The sequence below is a fragment of the Lichenostomus cassidix genome, chromosome 1Aa, assembly GCF_008360975.1.
Source record: "Lichenostomus cassidix isolate B80296 chromosome 1Aa, HeHo_3.0, whole genome shotgun sequence".
Classification (NCBI taxonomy): domain Eukaryota; kingdom Metazoa; phylum Chordata; class Aves; order Passeriformes; family Meliphagidae; genus Lichenostomus; species Lichenostomus cassidix.
In genome coordinates this window covers 5,726,078-5,742,048 of record NC_139480.1, presented here as the reverse complement: position 1 = coordinate 5,742,048, position 15,971 = coordinate 5,726,078, and the positions used below count along the sequence as shown (strand labels likewise).

Sequence of the window (15,971 nt, the reverse complement as noted above, 5' to 3'; positions counted from 1 at the left end):
CATAAAAGACACACCAGAGGGGGATTTGTGAGACCTGGACTAGCTGTTGGTCTTTGCCACCTCTTTCTGCTCTTTGCTTGACTCATCTCTTTGGGCTCCAGGATATTTGGAACATGAAATATCTCTTCCCATCCATCTGCAGAGTGTCTTGGGGCTCATCTCTGGGCTGTTGGTGTTCTAAGCAGCATTTCCACTGCACTGAAAATACTGCAAGTCCAAAAGTTTTTTTCAGAAATGGATTGAATCTAAAAACAAATTACATTTCCCCATATTTAATCTGAACTTGATGAAAATATTTTGCTTTGAACTATTCCTAACTGAAAGATGTCAGTCCTTTTAAAATGTCTATTTTCTATTTTATTTTAAAATGTCATGTAAAAATAATTTTCAGGTTAGGGAAGCTGCTTCTGTTGAATGCCAATTTCCATTTCTGTTGATTGTGACCCTGAAACAGCCATCTCCAAGCTGCTTTTCTCTGTGTCTGCAGATTGCTGGGTGGCAGATGTGTTCTCATCTGACAAGTGGCTGGATTTTAGTAGCAGAGTGAGAGATCCCCAGTAGCCATTAAAGTCAACGTTCATCACCAGTTACTTTATTCTAGTGGCTTAGAGTGTGCAATTTTCATTTCTTGAGGAAGAAACTGCTGTAATCCTGTGTCTCCTCTGTCATGTGAGAGTGTGCTGGAGCTTCCACTAATCACTGTAAGTTACTGAGAGATCATAAGCAGGAAAGCGATTGAAAAAGCACTATGATCTAAACATTACAAACTTCAACAAGAAAAACTCAAAATCACTGTAAAAATCAACTTCAGTATTAAAAGTTACAATTATTTTTTGCTGCTTGTAACTGGGATCTTATGGATGGAAAAGAAGAGCAGATTCAGTCTCTGAGAGCTCATTGCATTTGCTTGATTGCCCTCTGAGCTCAAGTAAATGTAATCCAAGATGTGCCATCAAGAAGACATCAGAAGTGGCATTCTGATCAAAAGTGACCAGATCCAAATCCAAAATTCACAACTGAATTCACATTTCAGCTCTGGGCAGCAATACTGTAAAACACCATGGTGATGGGACTTGCTGATGCTCAGCTTTTGTCTGGAAAAGACTTTTTGGTAGTTTCACATCCATACTGAAAAGAAGAGATGGGGGTCAAAATCTGAGTTTGCCTAAATTGCCTAAGAATCCTTTTTTGGTCTTACTTCTCCTTCAGAATGTGGTTTTAGTTACAGAACACCAACAGATGGTAAGGAAAAAGGATCAGCAATAGGACAAAGGGAAACAGCAGTACAGAAATTATACCCTTTATAACACCCCTAAAGAGACTCTTTATGGTGCAAGGCCCTGGGAGAGGGACATGTTATGCCTGTTATTTATCTACTTGACCAGGACATTGACTTTTGGATACAGGAGTCATTTTCAGATTGTTCCTAAGAAATCAAGAGGCTGTGGGCAGCACCAGAACTCTAGATCTGAAGGGTCTTTTTCCAGACGAAAACAGAGGGTAATATCTGGAGTTTCTCCTTTCAAAACCCCACGGGCAAAATTCATGACCCAGTTCGCCAGTATTTGCAAAACCCCAATGGGAGATTTGGGCAACGTTTGTAGCTTTTTGGTGGCTTTTTAAAAATTGCCTGCCCCTTGCTTATGGGCTGAGCCTCGTTTAAAGATGTTTGTTATTCGGAAGAATCTGCTAAATGGGCTTGTGCAAAACCCCCCTTTGGATTCTGCTCCCGTGGTGCTGCTGAATGCCAGGCACCAAGCACAAAGTGCACCATTTGTGCTGTGTCATCAGCTTCCTCTGTTGCTGGGGATTATTGCTTCTCCATGGCTGGATGCTTCTATCTTTTAAAGCAGAACAATCAGGAATAAGGAATGTCAAATGAGAAATGAACTATGAAGGACAAATATTTCAATTCCTGTGCAAATAACCTGTCCTTGCTAGCCCTCGATGATGGGCTGTGAGCAAGGAAAAAAAAAAGAAAACACATTACCCAAATACCTGGATAAGCACACCAATTTCATGTTTATTTATGAAAAATAAAGGCAACTCCTGGCCTGCAATCCTCAAAAGGATCATTGTCTTATCTAATTTGGTCTCCTCTGTAGGAAGCCTATTGTTTCCACCCTGTTTCTTGCTTGAAGTTTTGTCAGGTTTCCACTTCCCATCATGGCTGGTTCAACCATGCAAATGAATTCCTACAACTCTGCATGACATGCCAGTTATTAAAGATTACACTGTCAGGTCAGAAGAACTTAGAAGTTCATATTTGTGGCAGGGTGTGAGCCTGAGCACAGGTTTTGTGCCATCAGCCTGGTGAAGTGGCCTGTCCTGTAAAGACTGAAGCTTTTTCAAAGGCTGCAAGTCAGTCAGCCCTGATCACCAAAAACTTTGAAAGTCTGTCTCCTTGCTTTGGAGTGACTGATGACAGGTCGGTAGAAGAGATAAAAAGATCTGTCTGGGGCTCTGGCCAATTTAAGAATTTACTGTGGCGTCTTATGCACCAAGTGCCAATGAGGGCGAACACAATGTGTGGTTAGTTTATGATATTAGTTTTCTTTGTCATATATGAATTCCCAGAAAATAGCTTACAAAGAGGTGAAGAAGTGATGCTGGGAATAATTAAATCCCAGTGAGCTAGAGGCTGGTAGCTATGTGACACTGCTTCTGTTGAATTGGGTTTGGGCATTTATGATTTGTAAATGCAAATATTGCTGACTCTGGGAGTCCTTTGTAAAGAGACCTGTTGCTTTTTTGGTTACTGAAAGAACAATACAGATAGATTTTGAACAGCTGGACTAAAACACAGTTTTACGTGGCTCCCAGGCACAGGATGGTGCTTCTGAAAGCTGCACTGCAGACTCACATTTGAATAAGGCTCTATTCTGGGAACAGAACAAACTAATTTCTCATTTCGCCATTTATTAGCCAATTGTGTGAAACCATTTTTCATGTTTTAATTCTCTCTGCATTAGCAGGGTGTTCATCTTTCTGACCCTCAGGCCACATTGTGCCTTACTACTTTCACCTCTTCAAAGAAAGACGTTACGAGCAAAATCTGTCTCTCTGAAAGTAGGAGACACAGAAAAGGCAAGTTCCCACCTCAGTGAGCCTGGATGCTTTGTGTGGGTTGGGAGTTGTGTTTTCTGGGGAAGCACATGCTGATTTTCCTGCCCTCAGCCCCACTGTACTAACAGAACTCAGGAACTGGAGCCTTTTCTCTCTTCTGCATTATCTGAAAGGAGTGATCATTAATTTCTAATTGTAGTACACACGGTGTGATCCCACTGCTGTCAGGCTGTGCTCTTGCTTACCCATGTGTAACCTCCAGGAGACACTTTATTACTCTTGATGGATGACCCTGGAAGAGCTCATCCTGACTTTCAGATCCTAAGCTGCATTTACAGCCCTGGAAGATGAGAATCTGAGGAGAAACATTTTGCTAGTAAACAGAGCAAATGAACATACAATAAACCTCTGAGACACAGTAATCCCAGAAACCCATGACACTATTAATAATGGGTCCCTTTCAAAGTGAAGCCACACTTCATGTCCCAAAGCCTCCAGAATTATGTTTGGGTAAACTGCAGACATCACATTCCTTGGAGGGCAATAGCTTGTATCTTCCATTTCTCTGATGCAACCTATTTTTTTCCCCTTTAACAGAGATGGATAGAGTTCCCTTAAGAATCCTCATTTAAGTAGCTTCAATCTTTTTTCCACTTTACACTTATTGATCTTATGGGCAGAATGGGCACTCTGGTTAGTGGAAAATTTTAGGGTTTTGCAGTCAGTTTTTACTCTCCGGAAGGACTGTAGAATCACAGAATTCTTTGGGTTGGAAGTGACTTAAAGATCACTGAGTTCTAACCCCTGTGCCACAGCAAGGGACACTTTGCACTAGACCAAGTTGCCCCAAGCCCTGATGGAGGTTTGTGTGCTTGGATTGCTGTCTTCAATGGCAAATGCAGGGGTTTGAGTTGGTCTTTGAGCAGTAAGTGCTCCACCAGCACTGGGGAGCTGCTGATCTGCAGTGAGTTCTCTCACACTCAATTTGAGCTCAGAAACCAAACCCCAGTTCAACCACCAAGGCTCAGGCTCACAAAGCATGAGAGACACTCCCTCCCCAGCCAGGCAGGGCTGCACCACGGAGCTGCCTAGCCCTTCCTTGGCAGGAGGCACATCAGCATTGCAGAATCCATCCCCACGTTTGGTGCTGCAGTGCCCACATCCCATGTGAGCGAGTGGAATAGCATCTACTGCTGCTGCTGAGTCTGGAGTTTACAGCTGTGACATCAGGCCACTGTTGTAATTGTCAGTTTAGCAGTTTTCAGTGCTTTAATAGACTGTATTTCTGAAAATTTGCCTTCCTGCTCTACAAGTGTTATTGATTATAATGCGTGTTGGATTGCAGCTGGAACGGTAATGAAATGAATTAAAAAAAAAAAAATTTATTTTTTATTTTTTTAACCAGACTTGGGGGCTAAGTGGATACTACATTATTCCATTATTATAGCTACAGTATTATTTTTCTTTAACCAAGATTGTTTATTATGCATGCATTGAAGCACAAATGTGGAACAAATGAATCTGATATCAAATTAATGCTGGGATCAGGTTCCCCCCCTTCCCTCTTTAGTTGCCATAACAATCAGTGATCTTGAAGCAACAATAAAATTAGAATTGCATTAAAGGTGTTTACATCATGTACACTCTGTATCCCATTATTGTTTTGCACTGTAATAAAAGCACTGAGTGTTTGCTTTGGAATAGAGCACCATTACATCTCTTGCCTTGCCACGTCTCACATTGCTTTTTGCAGCCAGGACTTGTTTGTTTTTTTGCTTTGAGAACAGACAAGGTTATTCTGGGCTGGAACTTCTGGAGGAGGGATGATTATGTTTTTTAAGATAATGTTTGTCTTTTACTTATAGGATACAATTTTGGGTGTGCTACCTTGGGATTTCAGAACTTCAAAGAATTGCATCTCTCCTTTTAAATGTGTGGCGAATCTCTACCCTGATCGTTGTGGAAAGTACATCTTCTAGTGGAAATTACATCTTCTAGCTCTTCCCCTGACTAACAAAAAGCAAATTAAGGAAGAAGGTTCCGTCAGCACGGACGTTGCATGTGCGTGGGTCGCACGCGTGTGAACCAATGCATGTATGAATTAACTTCCCCTCCCCAAACTGCAGAAGCTTCTGCCCCTGGGAACAGGATGAAAGGAAAAACATGACAGATGTTAGTCATATTGCCTGGTGCATGACTTGAAAGTGCTCTGGTAGTTCAGCTATGAGCGTTGTGGAAAAACATTTATGGAACAAAGAGGCTGTTATCTCAGGATCTCGGCTGTGCTGGGCATCACGGAGCCCCTTTGCTGCTGCTCCTATCCAGTCTGGCACATTATTCCTTGCTGCTACATCTTTCTGTGTAGCCTTTGTAGATAATCCTTGTGATAAAGCTTCCTTCAGAAAAATGGAAGTTTTTCATTTTTAAATACATAATGTGATCACCTTATGCTGAGGCTGGACTTGAATAGAAATACCATGAGAAGATTTTCGTTCTCCACCCGCTAAGCCTGCTGTTCTTGAATGCAAACCATCGTTTGATTCTCTTTTTTTTGCAAGTTTAGCCTCTATTAGGAACACAGGATCCATCTATTTATGAACAATGTATGTGATTATTTCCCTGATTAATCTGAATATAAGATGTACAGCAACCAGCTAAGTCTAAAACCCTTCCCGGTGGCACTAACACACCTTTGAATACTTTATTTCAGATTCTGTACAATACAGAGGAGAATTCCTACACTGGGCACAGGGATTTGGCGGGGGAGGCAGGATAAAAGAAAATAAAATGCCATGTAGGCTGAGAGAGGAATGTAGTTAGCTGTCATAAATCTCTGGAGACAAGATCTCTCCAGAGCTGGATTCATCTAGTGATCCCCTCACTGACTCCAGTCCTAAAGATCAAAGAGTGGTGGATTAAGTAGCATGTATTCTGCAGTGATGTGCTGCTGTTTGCAGTGATGTGCTGCTGGGGATTAGCGAGGTAGGAATCACCTAAATAAAAGATCACAGCACCACAGTGCAGTTCTGACTGGAAAGGACCTTGTGAGGTCCTAGTTCAACCTGCTGCTCAAGGCTGGGCCAACTTCCCTGTTAGCTCAGGTTGCTTCAGGGCCATGCCTGGTTGAATTTTGAATGCCTCCAAGCACAGGGATCTCACCTCCTCTCATGACTCCTTTTCCAGAGCTTAACTCCTTTCATGGTGAACTTTTCCTTCCTTGTGCCTAATTGGAAGTGCCCTTCCTGCAAATTCTCATGCCTGTATTGTCCATGTAGCTTTTGGTCCTTTTATTATAAGCTCCTGAGAAACATCTGTTTCTTCCCACTTAAGGCTGTTGAAGACAGCTGTAAGATCACACCCTCCTCCTCCTGCCCTGAAGCTGTCTCTCCTGCAGGATGAACAAACTCTCTGTCTCAGTCTCACCACACACATCCTGTGCTCTGGCTCCCTCAGCATCTTGGACGATTACCAAACTGGACTCACTCCAACCGGCTGACCACTCTCTTGGTGGCCCAAAACTGGCCCCAGTGCTCCAGATGTGATCTCACAAGTACCGAATAAAAGTGGGTAATTGATTCCTCTGACCCACCTATGGAGCAAAGGAGATGCTCTGGAATACCATCGCTACTGATACTGCAGAGCCTTTTGAAGCTGTCAGTGCCACTGACCTGGATAAGTGATGGCCTTAAGCTTGTTCTCACTGGATAAAGTTCACACTGATCCAGGAAAAAATATCATTAATTGTTTCAAAAGAATCCAAAGACTAAGTGATGCTGTCTGGGGGCTTTTATTCTTTACTGTGGCCTGTCAGGACAAGGGCTGAGGTTTTTCCAGGCAGTTGAAGTCTCCAGCTGCCAGTTATACTTCTTGGTCTGTTATGGTGATGGTCACTACAACCATGCTTTTTGGCTGCAGGGTAACTCAGCAGAGTCACTTGGCTTTTGGGCATAGCTGCCATGGTGACTCATTGTAGGTTCTGGAAATAGCATGGGACCAGTTCTGCCACATGTTCCTACCAGGCTTTGCACCCTCTGGCATCCTCTCATCCCTTGGTCTGGGGCTCTGAACTCACCCTCAGCATCATGCTGTAAAGAGAGAATAGGAACAGTCTGAAATAGGAATGGGGGCTTTTGCTGCACTGATGTTTGAGGGCCATAAGCATCCCATAGGAACCCTGAGTCAGGTTGCTGACCAACGTTCACACTGGCCCAGGGGCCGCTGTGCTAAGGCAGTCAGGATATGGAGCAGTCTGTCAGTTGCTCTTGGCAAGGGAAACAGGTGGGCTTTGCTGTGGGCAATGGTATAGTAATGTGACCAAGAGAGCTACTTTTAATTTTTGTTAACGTGGCTGCTCAAATGTCTTTACAGATGTTGTCCTCAAGCTTTTCTTGGTGTTGGTAGTGGTGGCCATAAAGAGCCAGCTGGGGCTAGGAAAGGAGAGAGGAGAGCAGAGGATCCTTTTGCTGGCCCTTGGTTTGTGACCACCCAGGGAATGTGCTCATGTTGTGTCACACTACAGAGGCACCTCCATGGTACCTCCAGATGTGACAGGGTGGAGCTCTGTCAGGGTAGCTCTGTGCCCAAGAAAAATATTATTGGCCTTGCTTTGAAGAATGGATGTCCTTGCAGATGTGTCTATTTTGTCTCCAAGACCTCAAATTTTGTTTTTGCATGATGGATCCAGCTCCTTGAAGGTGGTGTGCTGGGTCCCCTAGCCTTCTCCCAGGGCAGAGCAGAGATGTGTGTGACAATCAGACCTGTGAGCCTCCACGTTTTAGAGCAAATGCTTTACACCACGAGCATTTTCTGTTTTGAGAAATCACACAAAGCCCACACTGACTACTTGATTACTCTGTTCTTCTGATGACCCAAACTGCAAGGTTTGATGCAACATTTTGACATACTCAGTGCTGTACTTGTACCTTCCTTTGGGTGACCTAGAGCTGCACAGAGCAGCTCTGAGGGTACTCCAGTGATTTGTAACATGCCTTCTAGTTGAGGGCATGTATTTATTATGTTACAACAAATGAATGATTAATAGTTGCCATAGTGATAATGACAACTTGAAGTCTTTGAGCCCTACAGAGTCAAATGCAAGCCTTGGCACATCTTTGCTGCAAAGCATTCGTGGCAGGGTCTTAAAAAGAGAGGCTCAGGAACCAGCATCACTTAATAACACTAACACCCTATGGAGAAAAACATTTTAAAAAATACCATATGCTTATTGCGAAATGCAAAAAAATTATGTGGGAAGGACTCAGTTCAGGTTTTTCACTGTAAGAAGACATTAAATATTTTCACAGACTCTACTTTACCTGTTTTTATTTTAAATTCAACTGAAAGCTGGTGCTTTTTACTGTTAACCTTCCCCTTCTTTCCCCTGGCACAACTTTGCTCATTGAAATGTTACATGGACAAAATCTCTGCTTTCCAAGATCCTGCCAGTGCTTCTCTTTAATTCTCAGCACATAATAATTTCTCCTGAAATTTACTCACCAGCCAAAAACAAGAAGTTTTTTCAGGGACACAGAATTTCTCCCATTATTATTTCTTGATATTCTGTGAAGGAAAATGGCATTCAGACATCTGTGGGACACTGGGGTATGTGAGTAGCTGTTGAAGATTACAGCTGTCTGTTCAAGCCCAGGCTGGCCACAACCCCCTCCGCATTGAACAGCTTGTGCTGCACAGTGCAGTGGCCAAAGAGGAGCATGTTAGTGATGGAAGCTCATGAAGTTAACCTGGGTGATGTGTCCTGGCAGTCTTAAACTGCTTCTCTAAAAATGGCACTGTCCAGGAAGGACTTTGCCTTGGCTATCCTCCACTGGATTCTGTCACTTTGCTGCAACATTTAGCCTGGAAGTGAAGGATCACCAGAAGGATAAATGAAATTTTGAGGGTCAGTGTGGCAAAGCCCTCTGCTCCTACAGGATGCCTCCCAAAATAATTTGCAAATGAGACTGTCATAACCCACAGGGAAAAACAGAGAGCAGACTTGGTGGCCATTAGCTACTACAAGAAATAATTAAATGAGAGGGAAGGATTCTGAAACCGCTATGAGAACTAATTAAATGAGAGGGAAGGATTCTGAAACCACTGGGACACACAGAAGGTTTGTTTGGCTTGCTAGTACACTGAGAAATTCCAGCTGAGGATCTGGAAGATGAGTAAACTGATTTATCCAGGAGATCAGACAAAGAGCAAGGCAGGAGATTTTGTGCCAAACTAAAGAACATGCACAATATTGTTTGGCATCAATATGCAGCCATTACCCCCTGAGACAAAGGAAAAGTGGTGAGAAACCTTTTCCTTGTGTCACTTCTGTATCCCCCTGCTCTCCTTGGGGCTTTTCCAGCTCTGAAGCATCAGGAACCTGTACTGTAAAATTGATGTAAAATTGTTTTCCTTGCTTCCTCAGCCTATGTTTGTGGGAGTCTGAAATTGCTGTCAGCTCTTTGGAGCACTGGAGTTTTGAGGACACATTCTGTGCCTGAAGATACCAGGCAGTCCTCACCTCAACAGCAGTAAATTAGAGAAAATAGAAGAATATGCAGTGTGATAATTGAGGGACAACACACAGAAAGAGTTTTGGTATTACCAGAAAGCAGCAAAGCATTAATTATTAGCCAGTATTTCTTTGCATGCCAATGCAGGCTGGAGATTCAGTGCCAGCAGGTATCTCCCATCAACTGACAGAGGCATCAGGCTCCCAGAAATCTTCAAGATTTGTGAATATGTATCACCAGGTATCCTCATACCCCTGCCTCTACTTGGCCAACAGTCTGATGGTTGATCCAGTGTCAGAACAGCTCAGTCATTATGAACTCATGGGTCCCATGTGTGTAGAAGCCAAATCCACAGCCCTGTGTGCTCCACAGAAAGCCCGCAGGTGGATTGGGATGTTGTCATTGCCACATGAGCTGATCTTGTACTCTGCCTTTCTAATCAGGCTCTCAGACAGGCTGGAATGGATGTTTGTTGTGGTAAAATGTCACAGTGTTGTAGGTGACAAAATTGGCCTCTAAAGATGGGCTTCACCCAAGCCAACATTTGGTCACTCACAGCTCCCTTGGGTTGCCCACAGTGTGCAGCCTGACCTGCTGAACGGACCACTCCATCTGCAGCCACAGTGGGCCAAGGCTGGACATCAGGGAAAATTCACTGAAACAGCAGGTAAACACTGGAACAGGTTTTCCAGGGAAGTGGTGGAGTCACCATCCCTGGAAGTTTAAAAAACTGAGTAGTTGTGTCCCTTCACAATATGTTTTAGTGGGCCTGGTGGTATTCAGTTGAAGATTGGACTTGATGGCCTTGGAGTTCTTTTCCCACTTTAATTATTCTATGATTCTATGCAAATAATCCTGAAACTTCACATAAGCAGTAAGTTTACATGGTATTCCTGAGCTGTAAAATTTTCCGAAAAAAGGGCAAAACAACAACTTCAGTGAGAAGGTTCTTGTATGAGTTTTTGTTCAATTAGTGCAACTTGATTTATTGCTGGCTGAACCCTCAAACAGCTGTAATTACCGACCCACAACTGCAAAGTAGCAAGATTATGAAGGTTAAACATATCAACTCTTTGCATGAGAAGGAAGTGATCAATGAGAAAAAAAAAAAGAAAAAGGAGAGTTAATGAGAGATAAAAGGATTCAGGAGTGTGGCAGATCAGTTTGTGCTAGGACACTCTGTAATGAAAGGAGACAGCCCAACAAATGAAAGCAAAAAACCTTGATTTTGCTCAGAGTGCCATTAGAAACTTAGATGTAGTCCTCACAAATGAATCTCATTTTAAGGGCTAGTGCTCTTTCTTTTGTGTCCCAAATTTACCTGCTGTGTTAATGCAGTGTCCTCTCACATTCGTTGTTGAAAATTAATTACTCGAGTAATGAGGAGATACAAAAAAATCTCTTCAAACAGGTTATAAAAGGAGTTGTTTGCGCTGAAGGGAAGTTGCCCACTGCATTTTAAGTTTGCAGCATGAATAAATCTCTTTGTGTTCTCGTTTCAGTGCTTTCTCACACACTGTGTCCCAGCATTGTGCCTAGAAGGGATAGACAAATACAGTATTTTGGGCTGGCTAACCTTGTCCCAGAAGGATTCCACTTAAAGACCATTTTCTGCTCTTTGCAATCTTAAATCCCATGGGAGGAGAAACTTCTTGTGCTGCCTCAGAGGCAGGCTTGCCCTCTATTACATTTCACTTTAAGGAAATATTTTCCTGATCTTCAGCCTTTATGTCTCACTTGCTTAATTCCTTCCCACTGCACCTAGTTAGATTCCCTTGTACAATCCTAAATAATTAATCGCCTCCTTCATTCATTTCCAACACTTGTTGAATACAGAGCAGAGACCAAGGATTACTCACAGGAAGAAAAGTAATGGGAACTAGATGAGAGAGGACCAGTTGAGAGGCAAGGAACGGAGAGAGAACAATGCTCCAAGCATAAAATCCAAGCTGCTGGTAGGAGTAAAAGGGATACAGGAGAGCTGCAGTGCCCTGTGGCTGATTCATGCTGCTTACTTTTGCATATTAATTTGGAAAGGCATAGCACAGTTCCTCCTGGGGTCCTGAAATGCTCTGCTCAGGAGAAAGTACCCTTTGATGCCTGTCAGTCTGAAACAGCAGCAGTGCACAGGCAGCTCCCCAGGCATGGCTGGGCAGCTGAACGTGAAATGAGAGCTGTGGTGGGTGCTCCAGGAACATAAACCCTGGGTGCCTGGAAAGCCTTCAGCAGGTGAGAGCTGCCCAGGTGAAGGCAGTTCTGTATGCCGAAGCAGAACTCAGCTGAACTTCCAGCAATGATGCTAATGCTCCTCACAAGCTGCTTTTCCCAAGGACACGGGTGGACATTGCTGCAAAAAATCCAGTTTGAAGGGCTGCATTGTGTTTTGGTTGAGTTTTTTTGTGGGTTGTCTTTTTTCTCCCCCTGGGTATTTTTTTTTCCTTGTATCTTGAAGGCTGAGGATCACAAATTTCTAGGCAAGCCCTGAAGTGCACTCCTAGGGCACAAGGGCTCCTTATCTACATCCCAGAGCACTGTGTCCATCCCGGCTGGGATGCTAAAGCTGAGTTTCAGCACCAGAACCCTTTCCTCACCTTCCTTCAGCAGAGAATGAGGAGTTTCTTCTGGTGTATGATTATATGGCTCAGGCTGAACATCTGGTGATGCCTCTCCAACATTCCCAGCATACAGGGATGCTCAAACAACCAAGAATTTCAGTTCACTGAGCCCCCGGGTTGGCCACACTAAAGCTCTTATGTCTAAGTAGGCATTTTGGCACCAACTCCCTGGGCTGAGCTCCACAGCCCTGGGACTGCAGGTAGGAACATTTCTGTGCTTTGCCGAGGAAGGGAAGAGCAGTCAGCAAGCAGGGAGGTTGCCAACGGTTGACAGAACACAGTAAGGCTAAAGGAGCTGAAGAAAATTAGTCTGGAGGAGAAGGGGACACTCTGAACCCTCCTATTAAGCCTGTTTGCCCTCCATGCAAAGCCACAATCCAGCTGGCTGGTGTTGTTTCTGTGAGTTGTGAACTTTTTATTTATTCACACCTGGGAACATGACCTCTCATCCAGGAGCTCTGTTCCACCAAGAGTGAATTTATGGCTGGCATCTGTTCCTGCAGCAGGCACAGGAGGTGATTTATGGCAAAGAAATTACATTCTGACCCAGTGACAAGCCATTTTGCTGAGATGTTGAAGATATAAACAGTCAGGTTGTGGCACAATCATGGATACAATCTCAGTATTCGTGGTAGAATTTACACTGCCCAGCCCACCCCCAGCCCCACTGCTGGTGTTTGGGAGTTGGCTGCAGCTATAACTCTTTCACAGGAAGCAGGAGCACTAAAAGGGAGGTACATGGGCTGGGATGGGGCTGTGCAAGGGTTTTCTTTTTTTGGAAAAGTTATTTTGGCATAAATGAGAGCTTTTTAGTAAGCAAGTATTCTGAGTCATGAAAGAAGGTGCTTGGAAGGGGACAGGGAAATGGGACATCTCAAATGGGAATTTGTAATAATATTTACTGTGTAAGGCCCATGAAGATGACCATGGGATCCACTGGCTTGCCAGATGGCATTTGAAAAGAAAAAAAAAAAAAGAAAAACAACAAAAACCAACCAACCAAAAAAAACCCACCTGACTTCAGATCTGCCTATGCCACCTAATTTTATAGGCTTGTATGGTCATGGTTTGGGACAGGAAGCTGGGATGTGGGGAGGGGAGGAGAGAGAGCTCTTCATGACCTCTCTGTCTCCCTGCACTTATACTGGTCAAGGTTTTTTCACCTTTTTAGCCAGCATGTTCTCAGTCCCTGACTGAGTGGTGCTCTTACTATTTCCCCTTTCCCCACCCACAAGTTTGCTGGAAATCTGAGGTTTGCTGAGGGTGTGTGGGATAAAGGTGCATTGCAAGAAAAAGCTGGGGTCAGCACAGGAGAGCAGGAGGCTCAAAACCTTGTGCCACAAGTTGTGCTCATGCCTGAGGAAAGGAAGAATGTTTCTAGCTGTCTGCAGCAGAGTGACACTGGTTGACAAGGAAATGTGTGTGTGTGTGGGTGGATTCTTATCACTTGCAAGCACAAGGATCTTGGCCATCCTGCCAGTGCTGCAGCCACAGCTTTGTCTTTGTCACTACTGTGGACACACACAAGCACTTGGTAGGTTTTGGACCAGTGAAGCATTGCCTGAGTGTTTCACAGCAGGGTGGTGAGCAGAAATCCCAGTTCTGATTCCCAAGGGGTGCTCAGAATGGGCTGTGTGACTTGTTACATGTGCCTGCTAGAGAAAAACCTGTTTCCTTTATTAGCACCTTTGAGAGTTTCCTTGGTGTTTTTTAAAAAAATTTTTTTTATTTAATTTTCATTTTAAAGTAAAGGAAGAGGGGAGTGGGTGAGCTACCAGAATATGCCGTCTGTCTCCTCAGCCTGGACTTGCCTTAGATTCACCCACACAGAGAAGTGCAACCAAGGGCAAGTGCAACATTCATATTTCACAGCACTCCATGTCTCATCCTGTGAAGTTTGCAGATGACACAGAATTGATGAAGGATCACCAAGGACAAGGCTGTCATTCAGAGCAAGCTTATCAGGCTGGAGAGGAGCACAGCCAGGACAGTGAGGGAAGGGATTCTCACCCTTCCACCCTGCAAAAACCTACCTACTGTGTGCTATACAACATCTAGATACTGCACCCACTTTCTGGTGTCTCCGGTACATAAAAGAAAAGGACAAACTGGAAGGAGGTCAGGGGAGGCCCTGCCAGCATGGCTGGCTGGCTCAAGCTCTCACCTACCAGCAGAGGCTGAGGGAGCTGGGCTTGCTCAGCAGAGACAGCCTGGGGACACCTAATAGCAGCACACTGCCCTGGTGTCTTTGGGGAACTTCCCAAGCAGTTTTAGCAGGGCTTTTTGCAGGGGCATCTGGCAGGTGAGAGAGGCAAGGGGTGTGAGTTGCAACAAGAGAGGTTCAGGCTGGATATCAAGAAAGACATCTTCACCCTGAGGGCAGTCAAGTAGTGCAACAAATTGCCCAAAGAGTTTGTGATGATTCCTGCTTTTTATTTTATTATTCTTTTGAACAGGAGGATCTATGGTCTGGGGGTATGGGATACTGAAGTGTGTGGCATGATTACACCAGGATCAGAGACCCAAGTACCACTAATTATGTGATATTTGCGCCACATCCACAAGAAATGTAAGAGATCATTTCCTAGGGATCCTCAAGGCCAAAAGCAGAGAGGATGAAACTAAAGCCAGAGGTGCTCTATAGATCACGTAAGTACAAGCCCTCAGGGGTCTGGCTTTCCTGTCAGAGGGATATTCTGCATACATCTATCCCCTAAAAAGCAGTTCCAGTGCAGCTGGTGTTTTTATTGGTATGGTACAATTCCCACTTAGGGCCTATGGGACATCACCTGGGGCTCATTTGTTAACAATAGGATTCACTGATTTTCACCTTCAGCTGTCTACAAATTAGACCCCTAGAGCTCAATTTTTCTTTAATAAATGCAGGAATCAATGCCATTTGAGTTGCCCTGGAGTATCCAACATGACCTAGGTTTAGGAAAGTGAATATAGGCCTTAAAGTGGGATTCAGCTCACAGACTCATCCTTCTAAGCTTAGGGATCCTCAGCTGAGTATCTGGATGCACCAGATCCTATGCTTGCACTATTTAGAGCCCTTGAAATGGCCTAGGAGAGCTGGGGTTCACAAATTCCCTGTTCATCTTGCATCATGTCTGCAAGCCCTTGGAATCACAAAATCATTTGTGCTGGAAAAGACCTCTAAGACCATCAAGTCCAGCCATCAACCCAGCACTGCCCTTCTTTGCAGTGGCTGCAGCTGAAGTCAGCAGGGTATCCTTGGGCACTGGGGGCAATACTTGAAGTATCTTCTGAGAAAACTCCATTTGCCTCCTGTTGTCCTCTTATAGCCACTGGAAAGTCAGCAACACCTCCAGACAGCTCCCTCACTGCCTGGTCTTTGGCACACTGCTTCAAGTGGGAATAATTGTGTGCAGGATGCGTTTTTTACCCTGACTAGTGGAGATGTCTACAGGGTAAAGCAGCAGTTTGTGTCTGCTGGGCTGAGGTGGAGGTTCTCGAGGTGATGCATTGGTCACTCAACAACTCTGTGCTCTCTGTCAAAGACACCTGCATGGGATCACCATGGCCTGAAACAGCACCTTTCTCTGTTATTGCTGTTGCTCATCCCTTTTAAAATGAGCAGGATCAGGTCTGTTTGATTGAGGTTTCTTCTCATTTCCAAATGACCTCTCTTCTCTAGTAGACCCCAGGTATTTCCCTCACTCCTCAGGTGGTACTGAGTCTTCTCCACTGCCTCCTTCAGAGCCACAGGGTTTAACTCACACATGCACCAATGAAAGCAGCTGTATGTGTTCAGGGGAGG

At 44.3% G+C, this 15,971-nt stretch overlaps 1 long non-coding RNA gene across 1 annotated transcript; it reads left to right on the top strand.

Annotated features, from left to right (window-relative positions):
• Positions 1 to 14,295: 14,295 nt before the first annotated feature.
• On the top strand, positions 14,296 to 15,561 carry LOC146443101 (uncharacterized). Its single transcript, XR_014856533.1, has 3 exons — positions 14,296 to 14,489; positions 14,644 to 14,836; positions 15,496 to 15,561. It is a non-coding gene; the product is annotated as an uncharacterized LOC146443101 (long non-coding RNA).
• The last annotated feature ends 410 nt before the right edge of the window (positions 15,562 to 15,971 follow it).